The sequence below is a fragment of the Leptinotarsa decemlineata genome, unplaced genomic scaffold (assembly GCF_025532065.1).
Source record: "Leptinotarsa decemlineata unplaced genomic scaffold, Ldec_3_MD MMD2_tig00026354_RagTag_RagTag, whole genome shotgun sequence".
Lineage (NCBI taxonomy): Eukaryota > Metazoa > Arthropoda > Insecta > Coleoptera > Chrysomelidae > Leptinotarsa > Leptinotarsa decemlineata.
The window spans coordinates 3,257,705-3,271,478 of record NW_027412702.1 but is presented as its reverse complement, the minus strand read 5'-3'; the positions used below and the strand labels follow the sequence as shown (position 1 = coordinate 3,271,478).

The 13,774-nt window shown below is 34.0% G+C and overlaps 1 protein-coding gene across 6 annotated transcripts in view; it reads right to left on the bottom strand.

The window, feature by feature from the left end:
- LOC111503476 (Eph receptor tyrosine kinase) overlaps window positions 1–13,774 on the bottom strand; it is a 448,678-nt gene that overhangs the window by 320,976 nt on the left and 113,928 nt on the right. For 2 of the 6 annotated variants that reach the window (XM_074184067.1, XM_074184066.1), the window contains exon 1: window positions 10,960–11,327. The exons of 2 other annotated variants lie outside the window; for them this stretch is intronic. The gene's annotated coding sequence lies outside the window, so the exon portion shown is untranslated. Of the gene's footprint in view, window positions 1–10,959; window positions 11,328–13,774 lie in introns of those variants that run through there. 2 more of the 6 variants (XM_023157777.2, XM_023157775.2) reach the window with 2 other exon arrangements.

The following is a 13,774-nucleotide window of genomic DNA, read 5'->3' as shown; positions in this document are numbered from 1 at the left end:
CCGGTTAAAAATTGAAGCTACATCGAGTAGCTATTTGTGCATTCATTTTGGTTACTAGGTGTAATTGAAACTCGAAGTAGAAACACAGAGGTGGACCTTGTTGAGGAATTAAACCTGCTAATTGATTCAATTCAAACTTTGCTTATAAAATTAGTATCTGTCTGCAGTTGAGTATTTAATGGCACAGCATTATTCACACAATTTGAAGTGAATCCATATCAGGCAAAAACCAAGGTTTTTCAAAAAACCGGGTATTTTGTTTAAACTAGGTTTATTTGGTTTAAGCCAGGTTAATTTGATACAAAGTATCATAAGTCTAAATACTTTAAAAATTAATAAATTATTTTATAAAATAATAGTAATAAACAATGAAAAAAATGATTATAGGACAACTTTTATTTTTATTTACCAAAAAAAAAACATCTTCAAACGTAATAATATTCAAAATAACAAAGTTCGAAAATATAATTTATTCATCTTTATTTGCGGCAGATATATTAAAAAGATAACATAATGAAGAAAAATTTGAATATCACTAGTGTGAAATTACAGTTCTTTTGATTATTAGAATAATTTAAAATATAATAATTTAAAAATTTTAATATCAAATTTTCATTTGTAGTTTATTGAGCTGTAGTTTTCATTATTAGAATAATATCAACAACATAGAGAAAAAACCCAAAAAAAAACAGTTGATTTAAACCTTGATTTAAACCATTGTTTAAAGCATGTTGGTTTAAACCTGCAACACTGATCCATATCAGTTATTATGATTGTGAGTTTGACAAAATTGAATTTTTAAGAAGACACTAAAAAAATTGAATTATTTCAAACCATGTAAAAAGGTTAACTTTTTCATGGCCGTTATGTTCGAAAAGACCAGTGCACATTTAATAGTACGCCTATGTTGGTGTAAAAAATCATGACTTTGTCGGCCATCCAAATAGAGACAAAAACAGCTGTTAGACGAAGAAACTTCCAGTCTTGTGGTATACTCATAGCAATTACGATTTCATGGTCCAGTAAGATGGTTTTCGGTCAGACATGAGAAATCGACAGATATCTGAAAGGTTTTTTTGTCCGGAAAGAAAGGATATTCACAGGTAGTTTTTTACTCAAGACGAAGTATAATATATAATACTGGTCGAGAAAAAATTAAAGGGATGCAATAATTCCTTAGAAGAAAAAAGCACATTCTTTCAGTATATTATGTGAAAAGAGTAGGAATTGGATATACTACATTGATGTGTGAATTTTAACGGTTTCAGAGTTCTTTTTATTAGCATGCAAAAAAAATCAAGACTAATCAGCCAATTCTTGTCAGTAGATCGAGAAATGTATTCAAAATTCTAATCCTTTTTAGATAACAAATCGATCAAACTTCGTTATTGCTTGAAATATGCAATTAATGCCAACGGCAATGTGGCTGCATCCTTCCACTTCTATTTTCTACCCTGCAATGTGCCTATGCCGAGGAAAAAATATCTATCAAAACCCTTTTTCCATATGATTAAAATGAAACATGGTTAAAAGCATTTTCCAGGTAAATCTTACTAACAAGTTATAACTACCTATAGAAATAACGTTATGACTAACTTTTCTTACAACATTTTAACTACTTATAGTAGTCAAATAGTTGAAAGTTGAATGAATGAAAATTATACGTACTTCAATATACATTTTCATTTCAAATATGATTATTTTATACAAAAAAGTTTTCCGATTGACTCGGCCGTCACTTGATGCAGATTTATAGTAATTTCACAAACTACATCTAATCTTCACAAACTTTATTTTGAGAAATATCACATGTTTTGCTATTAGAGTAGCTTTTTCGTAATCAATATCATACTGAAAGTTAATTCTTTACTCTAATTTTTACACACCCCACGTCATCACCAGTGAGAACATACTTGTTCAGGTACTTACTCGATTATAATTAACTAGAGCATCTACAGCAAGCGCCAAACGTGATGGCGAGCCCGTCCTCATGCGAACAAATTCATTTTCAATGTAACCCCCACCACAGCTCTTGCATGACATTCAAATGCTCTGTACAGAGGCGTATCATTACTTGGCCTCCAATGCTGTTGGCGTTTGGCATTGTCTGAATAATTTGTGTTGTTTCTGGAAAAATGTCACCGCCTAACAAAAAACCAGTCATCAAGAGTGAGGAACATGATATCATTGTTACAGTGTTCAATTATTTTCAAAGTGTTAAATATTTGTCGGATACGTTATCAAATGTGAAAAATAAAACATTTCTCGCGATAGGTAACATTAAATAAATTTAAAAATAACTATTACAACACAAACCTTGAATTTCTGCAGATCACGGAGAAGTACAATTTTCCACCCCAAGAAAGAAGCGGCCTAGAAGAGCACCAGTAACTGATATTCCCGAGTAAGAATTATTTACTACTTTCATAAGACGGAAGGGTGTCGTATTACGGTAGAAAAGTTCCAACACAAAATTAATGACGTTTCGGGAATTGTGGCTTCCGTGTTATTTGAAAATATTGCGAAGGGACCAAACCTCATTATTGTCCACGCAGGAGGTGACATGGGCTTCATACCTAATTGTCGTCTCATATTTAGATGAGGCACTTCAGAGGATCATTCATAAATGAATTCTGAAAATTATGGTACATGGTCACAAGAATAGTTAATCCCAAATTTACCTATGAATTCGGTAGTCCTGACCGATAATGCTCCATACCTTAATATTCAAATTAACCCAGCCCCCAACACAAATTCTAGGAAGACTAACATGGTGAAGTGCCTGCACGAAAAAAAACGTTATGTTCACCCCTAACATGCTCAAACCCGAATTATACGAGTCGATCAATGTAAACATCAAAACAAAGCATCAAATTAGATACAAATTTGTTTTTGCTTGAACACGAGCATAACGTTTTGCATCTTCCACCCTACCATCCGACTCATTTGGGCTACTGCCAAAACCAAAGTGTCCCAAAATAGTGTTGGAAGATGTAAGGAAACTGGCGGGGCAAGAGTTTGATGAAATCACTTCCGAGGAATGGCAAAAGCGTTGCCGACATGTATTAGATATAGAGTAAAAATATTGGGGAAATGAAACATCCACAAACGTTCAAACAAAGGTAAATCCAGTGATTATAAATTTAAATCACGATAGCAGCACAAGCAGCAGTGAAGATGAAGAAAATTTGTATGCAGATAGTAACTGATTGAAGTTTATTTTTGGATAAGTGTATCATCATATAACATTTTAATGAACTGTAATACTACCTACCTATAATACTAAATAAAATATGAAAATAAATTACAAAGAAGTTATGTTTCATTTGGTACCCTAATTAAAACTAATTATAGGTACAACACTGGCCGGCAAGGGGATCATCATAATCCAATAGTAATTGAGTTGCGAGAGTCTATACCTGAGCGATCGGTCGCCATCACGTTTGGTGTTTATTATACTCAACTCTCAAATAACTAAGGTACATCCTCATTTATGAAAATCTAAAGCATATTATAGCAATTCTACATCAATAATAACTTGTCTACGAAGACTAGGATAACATCGCCGTCTAAGAAAACAACTTATATTCAAACATTTTACTGAATAACTAACTGGATTTGAATAGATCACCATTATTGAACTTGTCTTCTTAGAAATGTTATCCCAGTCTTTGTAGGCATATTATTATTGATGTAGAATTGAAATAATATGCTTTAGGTAATAAGTATATAAAAGTTAAGTAGATGCTCTAAGTAATTAAGTATTGAAGATCAAATCGTTAGGTGTAGTTTGTGAAATTCTCAAGAAAATTCTGGAAATTACTCAATATAAAAAATAATATCTTATTGCCTCAACACTTCACAAATTAAGAAAAAAGAATTGAAACTTTCTATGTTTTTACCACTTTTATTTGTAACTGCAGATTCGTCCTATACGGACATTTTCAAACTTATACATTAAACTAAACATTGTAAGTTTCTTCATTATGATCTCCTACCAGGTAGTAATGGCTACTTCCGTCAATTTACTTCAAAAATCATTTTTTATAACGATCATATTCAGAATCAAAAGTTGAAAAACATTTCATTGTATTGAAACCATAACATTTCTAACGGCCTCAATAAAATTATAATTTCCAGGAATCTGCGGAATCAACCTTGCAACTATTTGCGAAAATATTCTTCTACCTAACAGCAGGTAGAAAACAAATGCAAACAATTGCAGAACACCTTACGGTGAAGATACTCCAATAAAACAGTTTCAGGAATTTATGGTCGTATACTGACAAGGACCAATGTGTATATTTCTTAAACGAAGATACTCGTAAGTTGATAACATTTTGTCAACTTCATTAGGACATTTCACAAATTATCCTTTACATTTTCTTCACTGCACTTCCCACTTTACTCAATACTCTTAGATACAAACAATAACAAGTGGGTGGGTGAAAGAAGAAGTTCCAATGATGCAACACAAACCATTTCTCGAATCCTTAACTCGAATAAAACCATAGTTTCGCAACTATCCTTGTCTCGACAAATATTCTTCGGAAATGCATGTGTGGAAGGCTGAATCGTTGGTATTATCACACAGATGTCTGAAGCATTTTGCTAAATAATTGATAGTGATTCAAGATGCAAGCTGTACATTTTCGAAATGTTTTCAACGGCCACCGCAAGCAGGTGTCGATTTACTCATCCGGGATGAATTCCAAACAAATTGAAATCATCAGAGCTACATCAACGCTAACTTTGTACTTATTTCAACAAAGAGAAGCGAAAACGAATCGTTTCGCTTCATATCTAATTAGAAATCGTTAATTTAAGAAGTCAACATTCAAGTGCGGCGAAGATTCAACGAATTGATTGATGACTGCAAGGTTTCCACCAAAAATTACAATTGACCTCGGCCAAGGTGACAGGTGCAACGAGCAGGTATTTCTATGGGAGTGTTTATTTTGTTAATCAAACAAAGAATAAAATGTTGAATACAAATTGTTGGCTAGCAATGCTGAATATTATTTCTGAGTTGTTTCCTGAGAGGTCGAAAATAATCTTCATGACTTTTTATTGTTTTGATTGATGAGATATTTTTATAGCGAACAACCGAACGTAAAAAATTAGTGTGATTTATTCAACGTATAGTAACAGACTTCAAATAATATATTCTGACCAGTGATCATCAAAATAATGAGTTTACTACAAAATGGTTGAAACTTTCGCGGCCGAGCTTTTCAGTGTCACTATTTTTCGGGTTTGAAGGCCGTCGATTTTTGAAATTTCTTCCTGACGTTTCGCTGGCGGGAGTGGCTAACTTCTTCAGAGGTTTATACATCCTGAGGTAATCTCCGATGACGAGAGATAAACTCACTGAGGATGTATAAACCTCTGAAGAAAGTAGCCACACGCGCCAGCGAAACGTCAGGAAGAAATTCCAAAAATCGACGGCCTCCAAACCCGAAAAATAGTGAAACTGAGTTTACTATTAGTTACTAACCTTGTAGTGTAAGTTGTTATTTGATGGGAAAAACTAGGTCCAAAACAAGTACTGTTCCCAAAAACCAGAATTGCAACACTCTTCTTGACGCGCAGTTCACCAACCAAGTTGATGCCACACTTGACTACTGGCTTTGTTGAAGTTAACAAGAATTTTCAAAAGCCACTTTCACTTTCAACTAATTCTAATCCATCATCATGTGTATCATTTCGAAAAACAATGAACTTGAAATCAGTGTCTTTTTGAAAAATCGAACACTCACGGGCGTCGAGAAGAGTGTTGCAGTTCTGGTGTTTGGGAGCAGTGCTTGTTCTGAATTCATTCTGAAACAGAGGTTCCAGATACATGGATCCCGAAAAATTTCAGTGTGCTTATTGTAATTTTCGTAAAATTGATTTTTTTTGTAATTTTATAGTATTTCAAAGAAGAACTTAATACAAATCATGGAAATATGAAACAATAAAAATTAATTGGCGCTCCGGGGCGACTTCATTAATTCCAGTGGGGCATTTGCTTCTTCAGCTGCAGGAAAACCCCAAAAAATCTGCAGCACCACATGATCTGAAGATCTTGATCTGCTTTCATAAAACAAAATGTAGGGTGTCTCCAGAGGCTTCAATAAATTCAAGACATCGCCAGAACACTTAGTGACACGACTATTGTCAAACTTAAACCAGTCCGTTTCGTCTTTGACCAATGCGTAATAATGACCAGATTCATCGCCAGAACTACAGTGAACAATGACTGCATGAAGATTATAATAGTGGTCTGCTAGATTGAAGTGTTCATCTATTTCGAACCTTCATAAAAGTTTGATGCTTCCGTCAGCGGTTGAGTCATGTTTGAAGATCATCAGTGCTATTATTAGATTAACTAGTGTCTCAGCTATACTTGTTTTCTTCAGTCAGTTAGTTTGGCGCATGTTTGGCAATACAGTTGATCATCACCCGTTAAAAGTTCCATTTTCAGATGATTTAACAATGAGCTTTGCATGGACTGGTTACCAGTCATATTAGAAAACGCTAGAAGAAGTTCCAGAAAATCACATAAGTTTTTGCAACATCTTGAACATTTACTACAAAGTAAACAAGTGAGGATTTTTCCAGCAAGATCTACAAACACAAGACGAGATAGACTGTACGGAATCATTCATTCCAGAGAGGTTAGGAGTATTGATTCTGCTATTTTTTTGCTCACGAAGAGTATTCAACAAGAGCCCCAAGAATTCGGAACAATCATCTTGTTGCCCTATTTTTAGGGTTGGAACTTTTCACTGTAAATGTTCCTTTCTGTGAAGATATTTTATCTTTGTTTTGAGTACTGATAGTAATCTTTGTTTTGAGTACTGATAGTACTCAACCAAAAACCAAATGTCTTTTTTTGTCATCTCAATTTGTTAATAATTCTTTTGAGTAAAATACATTTTTCTACGCATCATTCTGAATCCAATGCGATCGTATTTACAGCAGTTTTCTAGTTTTGTAAACTAGAATATAAAAACTAATAATAATCCAATACGGAAAAGAAAAGACAAGTACTGAGCTATTACATGAATTTTCCAATTAAATAAGTATGTAGTTACATTGCGTTATATTTCGTTGGAACTATACGTATCACTAATTTCCAAACATTCAATATTTTTCAACAAATATCGCTGAATACACAAATGAGTGCACAGATAAGTAACACACCTTAGAATATTATCTTAATACTGATATCTTTAGGCGAACTTGGTGTATCTATAATTACGTTAGGAAGTTATAATTTCACACATATCAAGATTTGAGCGCAAGCGACCAATAAAAAATAAATAGTAGGTGGTTCCACAAACTTATAGAAAAATATATTGATGTTGTAACGGAACGTAGTAGGTGTAAAACAATCAAATTTTTATTATACGTGATTAGTAGCATGGACTACATGGCCTAATGACACATGAAGATAGACAGTCGACAAGAAAGTCTAAAATGAGCCTACGGAATTATAGTCTAAACAGACTTGGAAAAAAACATGTTTTATCGATAAGGTTCATCTGGCTTGATATTATTCCAGTAGCGAGATACAGAGTGAACTTGAATATGGTCTAAAACATATTGAATCGATTTTATAGTTTGACTAGCGATTTAGCAAATTCGCTTATTTTCAATTTGTCTTCGTTCGATACATTTCAGTGACCGACTTATGTATAATGAAGTTCATATACGACTTTGAAAATATTATTCTCATGTTTCCAATTGAAGAAGATCAGTTACTCAGATATTGAACACATTCCTCAGAATCTAATTTTTCTTTATTTGCGATGAAAAGTATAATCTACTAAAGACATAAATTTAATCTAATTTTGTTACTAGTTATTCAGAGCATTGAGCACATCTTCGTAAGTAGTTTCAATAGTTAAACTGGGAACTTTATTCCTCATTTCACCTGATTCGGTATCACTTTTTGTATAGCGAGTGCAGATATACATGTGAACCTTTTTTCACGGAATGGAGTTTATTAAAAAAAATGAAAACGGAAATACATTTGAATAAACACTCAAACGTTTTGCTAATTAGTGATAAAGATCATTTTCTTCTCAATAATACTAATGATACTTTTTTGCGACCTGTGGGTAATCATTATTATATATTTCCAATTATCCCAATTATGATTATCTGTATAATTATTCACGGTCCATGAAAACATGTATACAATCTTGCATTATTAATACCTTTCATATGCTATTGTACCGCCAACTAGAATGCGTTTCAAACAAATATTTTAGCTTAAATATATTTCAATTTTGTTTAATCAAACATGTTTCGAAAGTTAACCTTTGAAATATCGGAAATGTTCTCTGCGCTTGTTTTCCAGTTTATTTGTTTGCAACATTTGTGAATTGCATTCTGATGATTTGAATGTATGCGATGAAATTCTTGAAAAAAAACCCGAATAAGTTGAACTTAATACACTCCCGCAAATATCAGAAGGGATGTAAGTAAAACAAGAAATCCAGGAGCATATGGATGCCGGAAAGTGACGTATTTTAAATTATTTTAACCAGCTGTCGCACCCCTGCAAACGACAACCCTCAGAAGTCAAAACGTGTGCGAGCTAAGGATTAACGAGGTCTTACCTTTTAACGCGTGATTCCTAACACGGGTTGGACGATAGCAAGTGAAAATTGATCGTTCAGACAAGGGCTTGAACTACCAATCAACACGGTTCGAGTGAGTGAACAAAGCACCCACGTCGAACCAACCAACCAATAATGAAGGCTCCTGTGCACGAAAATGACACATTTCACTATATAAATTCCGAATGCAGTCAACAAGCGTTCTCTTTCAAAAACTAGTCTACAACTTTCTTGGTACCCCTGGTTGAATAAAAAATCTCTTATCAATAGTTCCTGATAGATGAAAACTAGAAAATTTCTTCGCACACTCCCTAGCCATTATGTTGAAACTGATATGGGAGTATGCATTCGCAAAGTAAACAAAGTAAATCAAACCTATTTAAACAATGGTTTAATTGTTTGATCGAATAATGAGCTGAATTAAGTACCTATACTGCACACATTTTGTAACTACCCCAGGTGAGATTCTCATCTAATTGATGTAATTTCATTACATTTGACCACTAAATTACGGTTTTCCACTACTAGTGATTTTTTCAACAGAAACTTGGAAAAAACTTTTAAGTCTAAAAAAAATGTGAAAACTAGGTTATTATCATCCACTTGGGCATAAATATAGTTTAATAGTTGGTATGATGCAGAATAAATTGATTTACTTTTCCTACAACCATGTTGATTATTGCAGAATAGGTCATTTTGTTCAATATACATCAAAATTATTCTACCTTTTATCTTCTCAAAGAGTTTTGAAAAGGAGGAAATCAACTAAATCTGCATATAATTGTCAATTTCTGTTATCTGACATTTTTTGTGCTGTGGAAAAACAAGAGCCCTCTTCAATTAATCTAGGAAGAAAACTCCATAAAAGGACTGGTTCAGCAGAAAAACTAATGGTTCAATAATTTTATCAATAATTTGCTTTACAGTAACAATAGACATATCATCAATACCAGCTGAATTTTTGTTCACCATATTATTTAAAGTTTTTAAAACTTCGAACGGTGAAATTTCTGAGACATCGAGACCATTTTGAACGGCAAAATTCTTGAATATTACTGGAGTTTTTTCCCAACACCAAATCGTTATTTTTACACCTCGACACGTGTTTCGATCACCAAGTGATCATCTTCAAGAGGAAGATGATCACTTGGTGGGGTGTAAAAATAACGATTTGGTGTTGGGAAAAAAACTCCAATAATATTCATTACTACACCAAAGGTTCCAAACAGTATATCACAAGTAGGCAATATTCTTGGCAATAGTGCATGGTAGAATTAGGTTCTTTCCAAAATGATCTGAAATAGCTGTTGCAGCCGCTGAAAGGAAATGCCTAGCAAACAAATGTGCAACCCTATATTGATCTTCAATTTCTTGATTGTTAAATTTCAAAGCTATAAATGATGGATTTTTACTTTCAGTTTTTTCCCATGTTCATTATTTATGATATTCTATAACTATTTGTTTACTTTTGTTGTTGTAGTTGTATATTTTTGCATTATAATAGTTGGTCTTTCCTTGTTTAATTTTGAATGCGTGATTTTTCAGCATTAGCATTCTCATATTCGGCGATAAAACCTGTTATTTACATGTGTTACATTTAATACTGATATAGACCGTCCAAAAGCAAAACCAACGTTAACAAATGCTTGACATTACTCCCATTTTTGGTGGATGCGCATTTGCAGGAATACTCCCATCAGCAACCACATACCTTTTAGTCACAGTTGTCCAGATGGACGTGAAAGCAAGTGCAAAAAGTTGCCCGGCTTTCGTCGAACGAAGGACCTTACAAAATAACCCAGTTTTTTTCAAATGAAAAGTGGACTGCTTTACTTTAGCTCCAAAGAGTGAGTTGACAGTAATACGAATGGGAATGGAAATTGAACTCCTTTGTGACTGTCCCGTGTTTTTAATTATTTCCAAGTATGTGTCGCCAACCAGTACCATCTTGAAATTGTTTCGTTTACATATTACTTTAATACATTAAAAAAAACACATTTTTTAAATTTGTTCCTGAATTTATGAAATTTGCATATTGTTTCTTCTCGCTACTTTCTTCATGAACTCTTTCTTTTTATTATTAATGAAAAAACTAAATTTCCAACATTTAACCGTTACTAGCAACTGTCCCTGGCGTGCACGCCAAATAATTGACTTTTGATACTTATGATTTCATTGCAATTTTCGCAAGGAATTTTCAAAATCTGTCAAATTTATCCGTTACAAAGAAAACAAATGAATTTAGATTATTTGTATCTATTATAGTTGGTATGAAGTCCTTGTATGTTGCTATGCAGACAGATGAATCACTATGTCAACAAAAAAAGCATGGCCACCTTCTACTCACAATTATCAAAACAGCGATGTAAAATTTCCAAAAGAACGTTAGTTTCCAGTCATATCACTATGTAATACCACAAAACAAAACAACACCCAGGAAGAACATCACTCGATCCAAACGAAAACACCGAATTCGATGCGAAACACCACTTCATTCACAGATAATCGTCATAATTTTACTTTTGTATCACGATCCGACGAGGGACACCGCGAACGGATATTTGGAATATCTTCACAGTTCACGGCGGCGGAGCGAAAACTGGTCTGGCCTGTCTCTTCGACACTGGCTCGAAACCGGCAATGAGTGAGCAAATACGCACACCGTTCAACTGTTTTACAGGTTTCGGATTTACTGAACAACTGAACGGCGTCGGTCGAAGAGCACGCTGGGCGACCGTAGACAGACCATCAAGCTGTGATAAGCAGATGGGGGGTGTTCGACGATTTTGGGTGCAACCAATGAACCTGCAAGACTCGCATGGTCAATGGTATTTATTTATTCGGGTGATTTTCAGGGTGATAAGTGTTCGGTATCATGACATTTTGGGTGGGATCTCACGACAGATTGTCCAGAGAATTCACCAAATATATAGGGTGTTTCAAATTCGATCCTCATCTTTGGGATCTCGCAAACAATGAACGATACAAAAATGGTTAAATTGGGGTAAAGTTGCACATTTACCTGACTAATAATATGCCGTTGAGAAAGTTCTGAAATTCCGATTATATCCGGAGATAGTTTTCTGGCTTCATTTTTCGAAGGATTCGAAAATAAATTGCACTTCCACAATGCCACTTTTTCCCTGCTATATAATGATGTTTTCAGATTTGCTATGCGTCGTTGCGTCTTCCAACCACCATCATGCAATTTATTTTTTCTTATGGGCGCTACCTTAGATTCTTTCTGTTTTGAATAGAACCAGATTTTACCTTTTCGATGATGTATCATAAGTTATCATTCTTTTTCGAAAAATGGATATATTGGAAAACATTAATTCTTATCATAATAGGCTTTGACTTTGATGTTTCTGAATTTGACTTTCAATTTGTTACACTCAATGACATTTTGTAATTGTACAAGTCATTGAATTTTTGGCGAAAAATGGCTTTCACGAATGAAGAAAAAAGAGATATGATACAAATTTATTACAAATACGATAGAAACAGTGTTATGACATCGGAAATGTATTTAAACTTGTATCCCGAAAGACGACAACCACACATCAAACTATGTTTGTTATTGGATCAAAGTCTCACCGAGTTTGATTCATTTTAAAAGCCGAGGAAAAAATACGGAGACAGAATGGACCAGGAAACTGAATATAATTTGATAAATGAGTTATGTATGAGGTAAGTTAGACATTGTGTCATTTTCAATAAAAATTAATATTTTGCAGATAAACATGAACCCGGGGAATTCTACACGTCAAATTTCTTCCGAAATGAGTATTTGTCATACAAGTGCTTGGAGACATCTCAAAATGCGGTTTAAAATGTTACAAAATACACATATCTCAAAAATTGCATCCAGATGATGCCGAAAGGCGATTAGAATTTTGTAATTGGCTAATAAGAAGACTTGAATTTCCTTTTTTCCTGGCAAATGTAATTTAGACAGATAAAAGCACTTTTACGAATTCTGGGATATTCAACCGAAATAACGAACACATTTGGAGCATAACCAACCCCAGGCAGTTCCGAGAAATTCGACTTCAAGTGCGATTTAGTATTAAAGTGTGGCAGGAATTTACAAAGATAGAATTTTGGGTCCTCATTTATTTGACGGAATTCTGAATAGAGAAACCTATCACCAGTTTTTCGAAGACTATTTTGATGATCTATCATTGGCTAACCATAACAACATCTGAGGTCAACATGATGGTGCTCCACCGCACACTACCAGACGAGTATCTAATTACCTTACTGAAAAGTTTGGTGATAAATGCATAGGGATTAATGGGCCGGTGAGGTGGCCAGTAAGGTCTCCAGACTTAAGTGTTATCTAACCTATCTAACCTAAGTGTTACCTAACCTATCAGTGTTGTCAGGTCATTTTCATGCTTAACAATAAATGTTGGTCTTCCAACAGAGACTTTCGAATTTTGACAATTGATGGCCATCTTGTTGAAGCTACATTCGTCGAATTAGTTGTCATTCATTCAGTCTGTTTTGCCAGATTACCATGGACATGCACTGTGATTACATGCGACAATTTACAATATATAGGACTGAAAGAGATCTTTTTTTATTATTTTTGTCGTATTTGGCAATTCTGTCTGTTTTAAAATCTGTTTTTCCGTTAACCAGCTGTCGCACCCCTACGAACGACAACTCTCAGAAGTCGAAACTTGTGCGAGGTAAGGATTAACGAGGTCTTACCTTTTAACGTGTGATTGGATCAATATATTACCAAAAATGTAATTGATTTGGTATACTTATCATGCCATCAAAATAGAATTTTACAGCGATGAAAGCTTTCTTCCAAACAGCGATAAAAATGACAGCAATAAAGCTGACAGCCATGAAATTAACTCATCAAACATTGGTAAAGGTATTGTATAGCGAAACACGTGTTGCGGATTTGTGAACTGTACAGGGAAATTCTCACAAGTGTTACTTGAATAAGTTTTTGGATTTTAATCAAGTATCGCCAATTCCATCACATATATTAATATACTGATTTTGATTTGAAAGGGTTATATTTTTAGGAGTGATTAATTTTTTGGGAAAGAAAGTTTTTGGCTTTCTACTACTCCATCTGATACAGAAAAATGGATGAGAGAATCTTCCAAAGAAAGGAAGGATTAATCAATTTGAAAATA